Here is a 16851-nt window from a genome sequence, read left to right as displayed (position 1 = left end):
TGAACTTTTAAAAAAAATGTATGATTAATGGAGCATTTTTAAACATTATACCAAAGTTGGACCTTTTATATTTGAAGAGACATCTATACTAAGCCCCATTTTATAGATGGGGCAATTAAGGCCCAGGGAGGGCAAGTGACTTAACATGACTCACAGAGTCCAAGCCAACATTATGATGAAACATCCCCCTCCCCTAAACCCTTAGCACACTCAGGATGGAAAGCTAGGAGGGAACTGCCCAGCCTACAGGACTTGATGTTGCTTGGAGGATTAATATCCAGGGAATGAGTCTTCCTGCTCCTCTACCAACAGGACTGGTAAGGAAATTACTCATGGAAAGGAGATGGCCCAGAACAGTCATGGAAACCAGCCTCCTGCCTCAAGAACTTCCTAGAACTCACCCACCCACCCATCTTGCCCATCCTTCTATCCATCTATCCACCCATCCATTACCCACCCACACATTTATCCGTATACCCCTTCATTCACTCTTACATCCATCTATCTAGCCATCCTATTCACCCATCCATCCTACCAACGTTTGTATAGTAAGAATCTAATATGTGCCTGGCATGGTTCTCGATGCTAAGATGCAAAGATAGTAAGATGCAGTGCCCGTGCTTAGAGCTCTCAGCCAACTGGGAGAAAACAGAAACTGACAATTCCCACTCCATGAGATATGTGAAAGTGCAAACCAGATGTCACCACACATAGCTGAGGCATTGACTTGAGTATGGAAGGGCAGAGCAAGAGGGTCCTGGAAGGACCAAGAGCTAAACAGAAGTGAAGAATACCATGGGCATGCCAATGAAAGGTATGAAGAAAAGTGTTCCAGGTGGAAGGAACAGCATGTGCTAAGGCCTGGGGTAAAAGCGAGCATGGTCCCAACAATGCATCCCTACCTAACCCATCTAGTTCTTGCTCCTCCCTCCAGCTCCATCCAGCCTTCTTACATCCCAGTTCTTGCTGCAACTTCCCGACCCCTCACCCCCACCAGTAGCCTCCAGGCCAGAAGCTGGGCTAGGATTCTGGCTGAGCAGGCTGGTGAAACTGGAGGAGGAAGCTGGACAGAGACCACAATTCCAGCCTGAACCAGGAGAGGCAGAGGAATGGGGAGAAGATGGAAGGAGGCTGCAATTCAGTGTCTGAGAATGCCCATGATAATGCCCCAGGGCTCTGAGTCCCCAACACAATTGGCATTAGAAGACCCGGGGATCTGTGATTGGATCATGGTGCATGATCAGTTCCTTACCTGGGTAATATACCTATTCTAAGCTCCCACCACATTCACACAGTTACTTTTATAAACTGCACATCTGGCCCCATCATTGCCCATCTTGGAGCCCCTCGCTGGCCCTCTTCACAGCACAACTCACCCTTAACTCATCTAGGTGTGGGCCCTGTATCTCTAAAGTCATCCCTCCCCACTTATCTTGCTTCCCTTCACACACCAGCAGCACAGTACTTCCAATGCCCTGAAAAGCAATGCTCTCCCATTTTAGGTTTTGCATGTGCTTCTCTTTCAGCTTGAATGTGGTGCATCCTTCTTTGAATTTCTGCTCATTCTTCAGGAGTAGGCCTCAATGTCACTTCTTCCAGGAAGCCTTCCCTGACTGCCCACTTCCCTACTCCTTGGTACTCTGAGAGTGTTCTCTCCCAACTTTAGGTAGCACATACCAAGCACAATGTTAGGATGATTACAGATGGTTCTACTTAGGACTTTTGATTTTATGATGAGTTTATTGGGTATTAAATGCATTTTTTTTTGAGACGGAGTCTTGCTCTGTCACCCAGGCTAGAGTGCAGTGGCGTGATCTCAGCTCACTGCAAACTCCGCCTCCCGGGTTCAAGAGACTCTCCTGCCTCAGCCTCCGGAGTAGCTGGGATTACACGTGCCCGCCACCGTGCCGGGCTAATTTTTGTGTTTTTTAGTAGAGATGGGGTCACACCATCTTGGCCAGGCTTGTCTCAAACTCCTGACCTTATGATCCACCTGCCTCAGCCTCCCAAAGTCCTGGGATTGCAGGCATTAAATGCATTTTTGACTTAGAATTTTTCAACTTACGATGGGTTTATTGGGACATAACCCCATTGTAAGTCAAGGACCATCTGTATGGTTTAATGATATCCTGTCTCCTGATGCCCACCTGACCCTCCCACCACACAGTGGGCTCTCAGAGAACAGCGACTTTGTCTTATATCTCCAGTGCTTAGTGCATTGTAGGTACTCAGGAAAATGTTACTTGAATGAATCAGTGAGTGTGTGATTAAGATAATACACTAATATTTCTAGAGTGCTAGTGCATGTAAATCATGTCAGTCAGTGCTTCATAAATATTGTTTAATACTCATAACTGACCTATGAGGTCATTGCTATTATTATACTCATTTTATGGATGAAACAACTGAAGTTCAAGTTCCCCAAGGTCACACAACTTGTAAGGCTTGTATGACACTGCTGCTGAATCGTTGGATGGATGGATGGATGAATGGATGGATGGATGGATGGATGAGTAGATGGATGCATGAAAGGATGGATGGATGGATGGATGGTTGGATGGATGGATGGATGGATGGATGGATGGATGGATGAATGGATGGATGGATAAATGGGTGGATGGATGGATGGATGGGTAGATGGATGGATAGATGAATGGGGGAATGGATGGATAGACGAATGGATGGTTGAATGGATCGATGAATGGATAGGTGGATGGATGAGTGGATGAGAGGATTGGCGGGTGAGTGGAGGATAGGTGGTGGACTGCCTGCCTCATGAGGACTGGAGTAGAAGCTTGGAAAGAACTGATCCCATGTGTAGAGGAGATCAGTGATCTTAGGTGGAAGAGTATGGGAAGAAGAGCCAAGAGACAGAAGCTCCCCTGGCTAGATCAGACCTTCCTTACATCCATTTGAGTACCTCTGTGAATGCCCAGAAAACCCCACAGTGTGCTCAACCTGACCCGGACCCAGTTCCCCTCTCAGACAGGTCAGAAGTGGGCCCTAGGGAGCTCCTGACTGCTGAGGCAAGAGAGGGAGTTAGGATGGGGCTATGGCCTTGTCCCTACAGGGTATCACAGATGGAAGCTGCCCTGTGCAAATGTTTGGTGGCAACAGGTTAGAAGATGAAAAGATCGGGCCTAGAATTTCCAATTCAGGAAAATGAAACAGCAAGCTAATAAGGATTCACTTTGACCATGTGAACACAGACATAATGTACAAAATTAAAATAAGACAATTTTGCTAATCTACATGAAAGAAAGGGGAATCCTTTAATGTGGTAAATAAAAGACTTTAAAGGTAGAGCGGAGATCCCTAGCTCAGAACAATACTCAAAAACTACATAAAGCAAAAATGGACAGAATTACAAGGAGGAATGGGAAGTTTTATCATACCACTAAGAGGAACTAGTAGATCAAGCTGTGAGAAATTTATAAGGTTATAAAAGATATGAACAACATAATTAACAAGCTTGAGACATAGAACCCTACAAGCAACTATTGGAGCCCGCAAATTATTTTCTAGAACACCTGGAAGTCTTAGAAAGTTTTACCAGTAAAAAGAAGCAGATAGAGCATTTTACAAAATTCAACACCCATTCATGACTCCCTTAAAGTTACAAACCAGGAATCAAAGAAAACTTTAATCTGACAATGGATAGCTATATCAGACCTGCAGCCAAATAATAGATAACAGTAAAGTTTCAGAAGCATCATATTAAAGTCATAAAAAACAATCAGTGAGCCAGGACAGCAGTGTGTACCTGTTGTCCTAGCTACTTGAGAGTCTGAGGCAGGAGGATCACCTGAGCCCAGGAGTTGGAGACTAGCCTGGGCAACATAGCAAGATCCCATCTCTAAAAAACTTTTTTTAAACACAAGAATATTCATTATTACTGTCTCTGTTCAACGTTGTGCTGGAGGGTCTAGCCAATGCAATAGGACAACATAAAAAATAAAAGGATAAATAAAAGTATCATGATTGAAGTGAAAGAAACAAAGTTGTAATTATTTGCAGATAATATGACTAGATATACACAGAATATAAAACTGTTTAATAAGGGAGTTTAGTCAAGTTGCTGGATCCAAGATCAAATTTCATTAATCAATAGCATTCCTATTCACAAGCAGCAACCAATTAGAAAATGTAAAGAAAAATGCATTTATAATAGTAAAAGCTACCTATGAGTCAATCCAAGTAAAGCTACGTAAGATCTTTAAGGATAAAAATACAAAATTTTATTGAAGATTTAAATGTAAAAAGACCTCTGTATATCACAAACTATGCCATAGTCATTTATGAGCTTTTTCATTTAAGAAGCTGTATTTTACAACTATTTATAAATACAATGTTAAACAAATCCAAATGGAATGTTTTCTGTGTAATTTGATAATCTGATACTGATATTTATATGAAGAGTAAGGGACCAAGAATAGCAAATACAATTTTGAAGAGAAATGAGGGAGGAGAACTTCGCCTGCCAGATATCAAGACTTACTGTAAAGCCACAGGAAGCAGGAAAGTGTGCTCTTGCTGCGTGTGTAGACAAATAGACCAATGGAGCTGAATAGAGAGTCCATAAGTAGACTACTATATAGGTGAGAATGTGACTATCACATAGATGGCATTATGCATCAGTGGAGAAAAGCGCTATTCAGCAATAAGTTCTGGAGCAACAGGCCATCTTCATGGTGGGAAAATGGATCCCTACCTCACACAGTACACAAAAATAAATTCTTGAAGGATTAAGGTTTTCAAGCTTATAATATAGAATATTGGAGAACAACCTCAGGACTCAGAGGATAGGAAAAATTATTGAACAAGACAGTAAGCAAAAGCTGTAATGAAACAAAGATCAATTTGATGATATTAAATTTTAAAATACCTGTACAACAAGAGATACTATAAAGTAACAAAACATGAAAAAACATAAACACAATGCCTACAACTGACCTAAAAAAGTGGTGTCTGGAATAGATAATGAATTATTCCAAATCAGTACATTGAAAGCCAACAACTCGAGAGGAAAATGGGTAGAGGACATAAATAGGTGATTCACAGGAGAGGAAGCAGAAATGCTCAACAAACACGTGAAAATACCTCATCTCACCAGCTATCAGGGAAATGCAAATTTACAAAACAAAATGAAATGGAACGACCCATTCCCATTAGACTGGCAAGTTTTCGAGTTTGATCATATGAAGCTTCCATGAGGGTGGTGAATGACTAGTATTGTCAAACACTGTGGGAGCATAAATTGGTTCAACCACTTTGTGGTTGCCAAACAACTATTACTATTACTAATAGGTTACTCTTGCCAGGCAGTTTGGCAATCATGAAGGAGGAACAGCACAACCCTGTGACCCACTAAATCTACTTCCAGGTATGCACCCTGGAGAAACTCTTCAACAACTCCATGAAGAGATATGTACAGAATCTTCATTGCCTCCTTGTTTGAGCAAAAATAATTAGAAACAACCTGTCCATTAATGGATGAATGGATTTTAAAAGATCTATGCATTTTCCTATAATAAAATTGTACATAGGCATTAAAATGCATAAGCTATATCTTTCTGTAGCAGTTTGGATAAATCTCAAAAACAATGTTGTGTGAAAAGAGCAAGTTGTGGAAGGAAATACATGATATGATACTATTTATATAAAATAGAAATCCACAAAACAATTCTATATTTGAGCATATATATACATATATATATGAGTAGAAAGAACACCCTACACCACCAGGATAATGGTTATCTGTGGGGAGGGAAGAAAGGGAAAGGTCAGCGGGAGTTCAGCTGTACCTATCACATTTTATTACTTTTTAGAAACTCTGTAGAGAATGTTAAAATGTTCACATTTTAAAAATCTGCGTGGTGGCTTTAGAAGGGTCGTGTTATTTTCTGTACTTTGTGACATGTTTGAAATATTTCATAATTAAAGATTTTTTTTAAAAAGGCAGAAAAGTAAAGACTTAAGAACTCGCCCCCGTTATAGTGTCTGGTGACTCAAAGGGGGCCTGGGGTGGGGGTGCCCATGCCCAGTGGCAGAGAGCAAAGCCCCGGGCTCACCACATCACCTTAGTCACGTCACGGGATCTCTCCAGTCCTTGATCTTTTCATCCTTTATGTGATGCTTGAAGCAGGTGAATAATCAATCCCTGGGTCCTCTCCAGCTTAGATGTTTTGTGGTTCTAACGATTTTGTGAGTGTGCAGGGGCAGTGCTGTCATGCAGAGACAGCATGGATTAGATTTGTTTAGCTTTTCATTATGAAAAATGCCAAACAGAGAAGTAGAGAGAACAACAGAATAATGAATCTCCATGTGCCCATCAACCAGCTTCAACAGTTATCAACTCAGGGCTAATCTTCTTTTATCTATACCCCACCCATCTCTACCAGTCACCACCACTGGAGTATTATGTAGCAAATTCCAGACATTTCATCATTAAATTAGCACATATTTTACTATTTCCAAAACGTAAGACCTGTTTTGAAAATGTAACCAAATACCACTAAACCTAAAAAATAACTTCTTATATCATCAAACATCCAATCTGTATTCAAAGATCCCCAATTGTCTCATAAGTCTTTTTACAAAGTGTATTTATTTGAATTAGGATCCAAATAAGATCCACACAGAGCAAGCAAAATTGATATGTCTTTTAGATTCCTGCTTCATATCACATCCTCTCTCTCATACACATCCATACACACATATATTTATTTACTGGAAAAAAAAACAAATTTGTCCTTAGAGCTTCACATAGTCTGAATTTTGCTGATTGCTAAATTGTAGTTAGATCTTGGAGCTTGATTAGATCCAGGCTTGATTTTGGAGGGAGGCAGAATACTTCATAGATTCATTATGAAACACATAGCAGCTAGATGCTTCTCCTTTTGTATGTTAGCAGTCACCGATGATCATTGTGTAGATTCATTAACTCATTAGGGGCTACATAAGGGTGATTCCAATTGCAACATTTGCTTGAATATTGTTATAAAAAGAAACTGCCCCACACCAACCATTTGGTTACCTTGAAGTACAGTTCATATAGGAAAGGCAAGATGAATGCTTGATTCATTTGCTTTATTTGCCAATTTTCAAAATAATAAGTTAATTCTTCAGTATCCTCAGCAATTGACCAATGAGGTATTCTTTTTTAAAACATTATGAATGTGTGAATTTAAACATATTTGATATGTTTGAGTCAAGTGGAGTTATCTTTATTGCTTCTGAAATCATCCTACTTGGGGATCCTCTTGAAGATGCCTCCTGAGTCTTTTTAATACGACCATACTAGTCTTTGAGAGCTTCCATGCTTTCTGGTAAAAGACACTGTCCCTGGCTCATCTTGTACATTTTCCATCCTGGATGTGGAGTTGGCCATTTTTTCCAATGAACCTTGGTTCCGTTTAGTGGAAAGTGGTATTTAGAGACCATAATCTGGGTGCTTGGGGTGCTTGATGCTAATGAAATGATCATTGTTTCTGGGCCTTTTCAGTAGCAGAGCTAAGAAATGTGTATGTGCATATTTATATATTTGTTAATATATAAATAGACCGTGAGGTCTACTGAGGCTTCTAATTCAAATTCAGGGTTACAGGGTTTTTTTTATTTAACCTCATTGATCTTCTACCTGTATCTCCTTGCTAAGTAGATTAAATTCTGAGTGGTTTACACCTAAGTGAAGATGAATTTCAAATTCTTCCCTTGTTGCTATTCATTTGCTGCTTGCTTCATTTTTCCAACCAACCAACTGTGAATTTCTTGAGGGCAGAGATCAAGTTTGGTTCACTTCTCTATTCCCAGTTCCTAATGGAGTACCTGTCATCTGATAGGTGTTTGGTAAATAGTTACTAAATGCCCAAAAGAATGCTTTCAATGAAAAGTTTCCTTTCCTTAAAAGGAGAAGTAGAGTGAGTAGAATCTGAAAATTTGCTCAGGATTGTAAGCCAAGCATATCGGCCCATACACCCATGCATTAATTCAATAGATATAGACAGAGCAGACCCAGTGTTGGAGGCTAGGGGCACGAAATATAGAGGTAAGTGATCTATACCCTTGCAGAATGCACTTGTTAGTGGAAAAAACAAATTCTACTAATTAATAATTAGTGGCCTGGACAGCATATTGTGTGGGTCCTCATCGGGGGAAGAGGCAACTCTCAGAAGGGTCAAAAAGGGGAAGTATTCACGAAGGCTTCCCAGAGGAGATCACATTTGACTAGGTGTTTAAGAGTGCATCGGGGTTGTAGGTTTATAGAAGGAAAGGCATTTTAGACATGCCAGTCCCTGAACTGCTTGCCTCTCTGCAGTTCTGAGCTAGTTTGTCCTTGGATGGGCCTGAAGAGTTTGTAGATTCCTTGTGCTAGGGCTGGAGCTACTCCTTAGAGAACCTCTAGTGTCTCCCAGGAGGGTCAGCAGGTGGAGGGAGGGAGGAAGGGAGGAGGGAGGAAGCCCACAGTACTGAATCACTTTGCTGAATACTGCACAGAGAGGCCATCCCTCTGTGCAGGGCACTATTTGGAAACTGCTGCCAACTGCTGTGCATGCACTATGTAGATCGGCTTGTTTGTCAACGAAAGTAATTTGCATTCAAGCTTGTTTGGGGACACACTCCCTAGTCTCCAGGAAGCCCTAAGGACAGATGTTACCCAAGACTGCTACTTGACTCACCATCACCTTTCTATCAGTGTGAGGCACCCTCCTCTGGCCCTGCTGGCTCAGTTCCAGGAGGTGCAGGTGTTCAGGCCTCTAAGTCCTGCCCACCAACATGGACAGAGCTACCTAGACCTACGCAATCAAAGAATCGCAGTCATCTAATGATATTTGCCCTGGTCTAGAACCCACCAGCCTGTGATTTACCTCATAGGTTTAAAAAAATAAGTTTACTTTTTAAAGCCTAAATGTAAATATTTTAAAAGGAAACTTTATATATTATCATAAATAAAATACCAATATTCCTTACCTTAAATTTAAAAGTCTGCATACTTGTAAATGCAATGAAAACAATTCTAAGTAGCTGTACCTCAAGTTCTCACTCCTTCCTTGTTAAAAAAGGGAGATGACCCAGTGTTTGAGAGCTGTGTTGGACCCATTCACACCCAAATGAAAGCTGCTCCTTGTCCAAATCAGAAATGATTGAATGAGAATTGGGAAGAGAATAATTTCCTGCTCTGCAGCCCGTGGTTTTCAATGCCTCGTCATCTTTCTTACAAAACTCTCCTCTGTGCCACAGGTTGGGAAAGCCAGATCTAGTCCAATATCTTTGTTACAGATGGGGACACTGAGGCCCAGAGAGCACAGTGACTTGGAATTGAAAGTTTCATGGAAGCAGGACCTCTGTCAAGCTCAGTCCCTCTGGTATCCCCAGTGCCTTGCACCGTGTGCAGAACGAAGGAATGGGTAACTTCACACAACCTCGAGTCAAGACTGAAACGAACACCCAGGCTTCTTGACTCTTGAGTGTTTCTGTGTTGCAGAGCTCCTCACCCCATCCCCAGCCTCCACCACCCCTCCTCAGCTTCCTCTTTCAGTTCTTCTTGGGGAATTCAGGGGATTGTGCATCTTGAGCAGGGCCATGTGGCCCTGCCTGGATCTCATTCTTTCTCTGCTATCTGCAGCTGGTTATGTCCTAGTCTCTAGGTGGCCTGACCTGCGATGTGCAGGGGGAGAGAGAGGGCAACTGCCTCCCTCTTCCCTCTTTCCTTCGGCCTCCAGTCAGCAGCTCTGAGGGTCCATTCTGAGCCATCAGCCCTGCCCTGCCACCTGGGGTGGGAGAGCTGGTGAGCACAGAGTGGGGTCGTATGGGCAGGAACTGAGGGGCTCCAAATGGATGTGGGGAGAGGCCCGAGCCGGCAGGAGAGTGGCTCCCGTCCCTTGAGCTTCCTGCCCTAGCTTTTCACTCTGAGGACACTGATCTCTGCCCCATCTGTGGGCTCTGTTCTGCACTCACCTGAGCCAGGCCTCGTGAGACAGTCATTGTGTCAGGTCCTGTCTGGCCATCCTGGCACACAGTCATTCAGCCTCTATCCAGTCAACAAACATTTCCAGAGACCCACTCAGTTTGGGCCCCAGACTTCAGAGATGAACAGGACCCAGCCTCTGCCCCCAAGCTGCTGCCAGGGTTGGGGGTGGGGAATGGCCCCATCCCCAGATGACCCTAATATTCCATGACCAGTGCTCCTAGGGCACTAACTGGCACAGGGGCATGGAAGTCCAAAGGACAGGCACCCACGGGCCCCCAGGGCCAGGATGGCTTCCTGGAAGAGGTAAGGTCTGAGCTGGGCTCTGAAGGATGAGGGGGATGAGGAAGGCCATGGAGGAGGGGCAGTGTGGCATGTGCAGAGGCTCCTGAGGGAGGGTGAGGGTGACAGGAGAATGCTGAGGGCTGAGATGGACTCTGGGGGAACCAAGGAGCCTCTGACAGTATAACAAGGAGACTCTGGGTGGAATTCGGCCATTGGGAAACAAGCTCTACTTGTGGTGTCAGGGCAAGGCAGAGAGGAGGACGCCAGGCAGCTGGCAGCGTGGACACTAGCACAGTGACGGTAGCCTCAGAGCATGGCACAGCCAGAAGAATGTACCCAGTGCATAACCAGGGGAAGAGGGGCCTGAACCCATCCTTCACCTTCCATGTCCCACTGCTGCTCAACAGGACTCAGAGGGGAGACTCTCCCAGCTGGGAGACCAGCTACATCTGCTGGTCCATTGAACAGGTGCCCTGTTTCCTGCGGCTGGCAAAGCTGGAAGCCTAGTGTTCTGGGATGGCCTGCGTCATTGCTACCCCTTGAAAGGCAGCTTACCCTCCCCAACCTTCTACCTTGTGGTGGCACAGATGTCAGCTGTGGGCTTCTGCCTCCAACCCTTCTCCCTGAGTTTCTCTTGGTCACTGTGGCCAGAGCCCACCTGACACAGGCCAGCCATCTCTCCCCCACCAGTGACATTCCCCCAGCAGCCCTGCCCTGTGCCTAGTGCTCCATGTATTGCCCTGTGGGCCCTCCTGCCACCATTCTTGATGCCTCTGGGCCTCCAGGGTCTCAGGCCTCACCCTGGCCAACTTCCCTCTCCCTGTAGTCCAGAGTGTCCTCAGCTCCCTGCCTCCCTCTCTGCACCATTCCCAGAGCAGGCCTGAGTTTTGGCTGTGCCCCAGGATTACTGGGTGTGATTCTTTGCGCATCTGTGCCTCAGTTTCCTCATCTGAAACAGCGGGGTGGAAACCAGACGTCAGAATCCCAACCTCTGCCATGGTGGGCCCAACCCAGAACAGTAGCACCTTGGCCTCCCCACAGCCCCATTCCAGATGCCGAGTTTCGGGGGGCGGCTAATTCTGCAGGGAGGGGTGGCGGCTGGCTTGTCTAGCCAGCGCTGCTGCTATCCCAGTCCCAGCCCGAGGCAGCCCATCTCCGCAGCTCTCTGCTCCACGGTCCACCATTAGCGCGCAGCGGCCCTCACCCCTCGAGCGGCCCTCGCCCCTCGGGCGGCCCCCGCACTGAGCAGATGGCAGGGGAGGCGATCGGCCGCGTCAGCTGCTGTTATCTCTCGCTGATGACACGGAGTGTAAATTTTGTTGGCAACACTCCCTCCTGCCTCTGCATGCCACCAGCTTTAATCACTGTAATTGAGTTATAATGAATGATTGTGTGTTCGCATTGTCTGAGCCAGGCGCAGCCGGAGCGAGTGAGCGGGGCTGGGCCCGCCCGCCCGCTGGGGTAGGGGGTCCTCCCTGCCCCGGGGAGGGGGCATCGCCTTCCCCCGCGCCTGGGGCGCTGGGCCTGGGCTTTGCCACTGCCCTGGGCTGCCTTCCCCCAGCATGGAGGCGGCCACACACCACAGCAGGGCTTAGTGCTTGTTTTTCCCTTATTATCATTTTCAAGTGACACAATGCATTCAGGAACATTGTGGAATATTTGGGAAATTCAGATAAGCCAAAAGAAAAGGAAAAGAAGAAAAGGAATGAGAATCACCGAAATCCTGCCCCTCGGCGATAACCTCCCTGCCCCCCTACTTTACATTTTGGTGAATATTCTTTCAGACGTTTTACCACGCCAATGGAATGACAGCCGCTGCCTCCCGCACCCCTCCCTGTGCGTCTGTGCCCAGTGCCTTGCTACAAGCCTAGCCTCACTTGACCTCCAGAGGCTGATCCAGGAAGTGGCTCCCAATTACTCCCATTTTACAGAGGAGGCAACTGAGGCCCAGGGAGCTCAATGGACCTCCCAAACACAAGCAACCAGCTAGTGGGCTGCCCTGCTTCAAACCCGGTGGGGGCCGAGTCTGTTGGCCCCCTCCTAAGTATGCAAATAAAGTAAATTTTGAACACCCTTCTCTGTGCTTTCTCCAGTCCCCTGGTGCCCAGGAGAAAAGCAAAATTGTCTCTCGAACTGTAATGTTCTTTTTCGTTACAACATGACAGTGTCCATCCAGGGAGAGGGAATGTTGGGACTAGGTTTGCCTATTTCAGGAGAGTAGCCACCAAGTCCCCTGTGGCATCTCTGGATAGGACTGTCCCTGGTTCCCATGGCCCTTTGGGCTGCTGCCCCTTATGAGTTCGGGGGCCCTAGGCAAGACACTGCTCCATCTGTAAGTGAAGGGTAAGGGGAGCCTTCTGGGGTGGTCTGCCATCTCTGGTGGTGTTGGGGTCCCAGGAGGGTGGGCCAGCAGCTGGTGTGGCTGCAGGGCTGAGTTGACACAGATTAACCTCCAGAGAGGCTCCCTGAGCAAGGGCAGAGGGAGGTGCTAGTGAGACCAACAGCAGTCGCCCTGGCCAGGAGACACCATCGGGTAGGGGTTGGGGGTGCTGATCCCTTTGCAGGCCGTGGTCCTGGGGCAGGGCTGGAGTATGGTGGACAGCAGACAGGGCTTCTCCCAGCTCCAGCCTGACAGTCTGCACCACCTTGGCTGGTCTCATCCTCCCAAATTTCTCCTGGGAGCACTGATTCTCTGGTCTAAAATAATAAATTTCAAGGTCGCCCAGTGGTTTCCCCCACTCTTCCAGATAGCAGCATTTATTTTTTATTAAGTGACAATAGTATTGTTATTATCAATACACATATTATGTATACTTATAAAGAAATATGTATATGTCTATAAATAATAGTAATATTTTATAATGCACAAATAATTATGATTATACGTGACATTTACTGAGCACTTAGTATGTGTTAGGCTTAATGTTTCTGTGCTAAGTTTATTTTCTTTTGTGACACAGTACTGTCCTTTTCTACACCAATAAGGTAAAAGCCATTTATAATTAGATGTTTCAGTGCCTTCAATCCTGCATTTTTAAAGCCAAGCTCTCCAGCAGGACTCAACTCAGTCCTCCGCCTCAGACCCACCTTCACCTCTCCACATCTAGATGGAAGGGGGCTTACGAGTCTCCTTGTTTGAGGCAGCTCTCCAAGGAAGTTGCAATGATTGTTCTTCTTGGAGTATTTCTTGGTAAGGTATTTCAAGGGCCCTTTAGAGAACTGCTTCTCAGAGAAAACAATGATGACTTTTGTGAAGTGTTCTCAGTAAACAGCATTCTCCAGGTTTCAGGTTTCCAGTGCCTTTGGCCTTCTCTTTTGATGATGGGTCTGGTTTCTAGGATCAAAAGTCCTTTCTGCCCCAGGAGGACCCCAGGTGCCAGGCTCCATGTTTCCTGATGCTGTGTGGGCACAAGGGACATTGGTAAGGAAAGCGTACTGCACCCTCTCACTCTCTCATCAAATCCTCCCCACAACCCCAGCACCAGCTCCATTTTACAGAAGAGGAATCTGAAGCAAGAGAGGGTAAGTAACTTGCCCAGGGTCACACAGTTAGGCGATGGTGCAGGCTAATGCTTCCCATGCACTGTGGTTGGCACTGGGGGATGAATGAGACACACACAGCCCCATTCCTTGACACACTTCAGGGCTTCCCCGGACAGCTGACCTATCCCCATGCATCACCCCTGCAGACACACCCCACACATGTGTGGGCATACCCATGACATCACTGATCTCTGCAACATAGTGGTTGCCCTCTCCACTGTGCACCGCCCGGTACTGGACTTGTCCATCTGGACTTCACTGGCAAGGCAAGGCCTTTGACCTGAAGGGGAGGGATTCTTCTCTTTTGCCTTAGGAAGATCACATGGATCCCGAAGCTGTGCAGCTCCTAGAGACTAAGACCCTCCTCTTACAGATGAACGCCACAGACAGACCCACAACACACGGAACTCATATAAGCCACTGCTCGCCCAGAAAATGTCAGGTCATAGTGCTTGGCCAGTCACCTCCTTCCATCCCCGGCATCAGGCCTGCCCTCTGGAGCTGCTGCGGCTTTCTCCAGGGCTGGGGCGCAGGTCTACTCTGTGGAGGTCTTACCTGTCCTTCAGTCCCCATACCCTAGACACAGCATGCTGGCCCCCAGCCTCTGGTGCTTCTGCTGTAGGGTGTCAGGAATGCATAGGCTGTGGGGTGTAGGTTCTGCTATAGGGTGTTCAGCATAGGCCAGAGATACAGAAAGGAGGGAGGAGGAAGGAGGTGGCCATTCCCATGAGCCCAGGAGGACCCCTGATTGGGGTGAGGCTGGCAGTCTCCTATGTCCCTGTATCCTTTCTAGTGATTTGGCTGACTTCATTATGGGCTCTTCCTCTAGCCCTGCTGCCAGTGTGGTCCTGACAGCCTGGGGTAATCCACTGTCTTAGAAGGTGTTCATTCATTACTCTTCTCTTGGAAACTATCTGAGGTTTCCCTAAGGGAAAGACAGAGGGAGAAGGAGGTGGCTGGAGCTGGACCACTCACTGCATTTTTTATTTCTCTCGTTGGCACCCAGAACTTTCCCAGGGACGTAGGCCTCTAACTGGACCTGGAGAATCCTAACTACTTGTGGTGTAGACACATGGTTGCTGGCCTACGGCCTTTGGACTCCTTCAAGTTTTCCCCATAGGGGATGCAATGGCACTGGGATTGGGCAGCTGGACACAGCTTCTTCTTGGTAGGTCCAGGCAGTGAGGAATGCAGGGGGCAGAGCTGGATCCAAGCCTTGGATCTGCCGCTGGTACACTGTTGACATCAGGGGAGTCACTTTGTCTCGTCCTGAGTTTCTTCATCTGTGAAGTGGGCCTAAATAAAGCTATCTCCTAGAGTTACGAGGTTTGAGGAGTGCATAGGTCAAAAGGGGCTTTGTGAACAGTCAAGTACTGCCCATATGAAGTATGAAGTACTTTGCCAAGGTGTGTGGCCACCCCAAGCTGGCCCTCAGCCACCATGGGAGTTGGTGAGGTTTGTCTTCCAGGCTGATCTCAGCCCCCCTTTGTGCCTTATCCTGACTTTCAGTCCTGTGCTTCTCTCCCACATAGGTGCCACTATTGCTGTGTTGCTGCCTTTCCTAAGACAGGACACATTTCTTTTCAAATGAGATGGCTAGACAGGACAATGCTTAACTCCAGGGCAGGCTCTGCAGTGGCACCCCGACTCCTGCACAGAGGTATTTTTGGATGAAGCTAGAGCTTCCTCTTGAAGAGTGCCACAAATGGCAATGGTCAGTGACCTCTTGTCTTTTGTTTTGCCCACATTATGCAGCCTGACCACCGACTCCCTCCATGGTTTTCACAGAATCCTTAGCTGGTGGAGCTGAAAGAGACCTGCAAGAGTCCTTTCACCTTCTGCCAAGCAGTCAGGGTTTAATCTTTGCAGCTGCCCTGGAGGTGTTTACCATGTCCCCCATTTTCCAGAAGGCGAAGCTGGGACATGGATTAGGTCAGCTGTCCAAGGTCATGGAGCAGGATCCAAAGGAGGCCTGGAGAGTGCCATCTGTCTGGCCCCTTCTTTGTGCTGCCTCTAGAGGATACTGGGGAAGCCTCCTCTTGTCTGACTCTGCCAGGATACCCTTGGCCATCAAGTGCTCAGCTAAGCCACAGTGCCACTCTGGGTCAGGCCGACCTGGGCCCAGCTGTGCAGGATGAGGTACAGGAGGCAGCTGCCACAGCTGCTTCCATTCAACATGGCCTTTTTCCCAGTGGGTTTGGTGCCACCCAGAGCTTCGCTCAGGAGGGTGGGGAGTGATCAGGGCACCATGGTTCAGACTGATTATGTGACCTTAGGAGGAACTGATGGGTGAAGTGAAGCAGGGGTAGGGCAATGGAAAAAGTGGCCCAGAAGCTTCAGAAGAGAAGGAGAGCCAGACCCTTGTCAGTAGACAAGGGCTCCTAATTTTAGGAAAGCTGAGTGCAAAACCAGACCAAGAAAAGAGAGCTCAGATTCTGTCTATGGGCACAAACCTGGGAAAGGGTCCAGAACTCCCCAAATGAACTATGGATGTCTCCATAGTCAGAGATTCACAACCCAGGGTTCTAGCAGGAGCTCATATCTGATCGGAAGGCTGGGAGGACTGGTAAGCTCCATGACAGGGCAGGCCCAGGTAAGCAAGACAGGTGGGAGAAACCCCGAAAGGCTTCTAGCCTGTTTGGAGGAAGAGAAGCCCAGGAAGAATGGACTCACTGCCTTGGCAGGTAGAGAACTAGAGGCTTGGAGTTCTGCTTGGAATCCCTAACCTGGAAAAGTATCACAGATAGGGCAGGGCAGGTATCACAGCACAATGGCTAAGCTCAGGCACAGGTGGTCTACAGACCTGGCTTTGACCCGCGGCTCTTCTTTTCGCTAACTTTCCACATTCATAGGCAGTGGAGTGGAGCGGCTGTGAACACAGATTCTACAGAGCCAGACTGCCTGGGTTCAAATGGCAGCTTCGCCAGTGATCACCTGGGGAATCACCCAGGTGCTGTGATGGTTGATTTTATGTGTCAGCTTGACTGGGCTAAGGAATGCTCAGATAGCTGATAAAACTATTTCTGCGTGTATCTGTGAGGGTGTTTCTGGAAGAG

Source organism: Pan paniscus, chromosome 16, assembly GCF_029289425.2.
Source record: "Pan paniscus chromosome 16, NHGRI_mPanPan1-v2.0_pri, whole genome shotgun sequence".
Lineage (NCBI taxonomy): Eukaryota > Metazoa > Chordata > Mammalia > Primates > Hominidae > Pan > Pan paniscus.
This window is presented reverse-complemented; position numbering follows the sequence as displayed.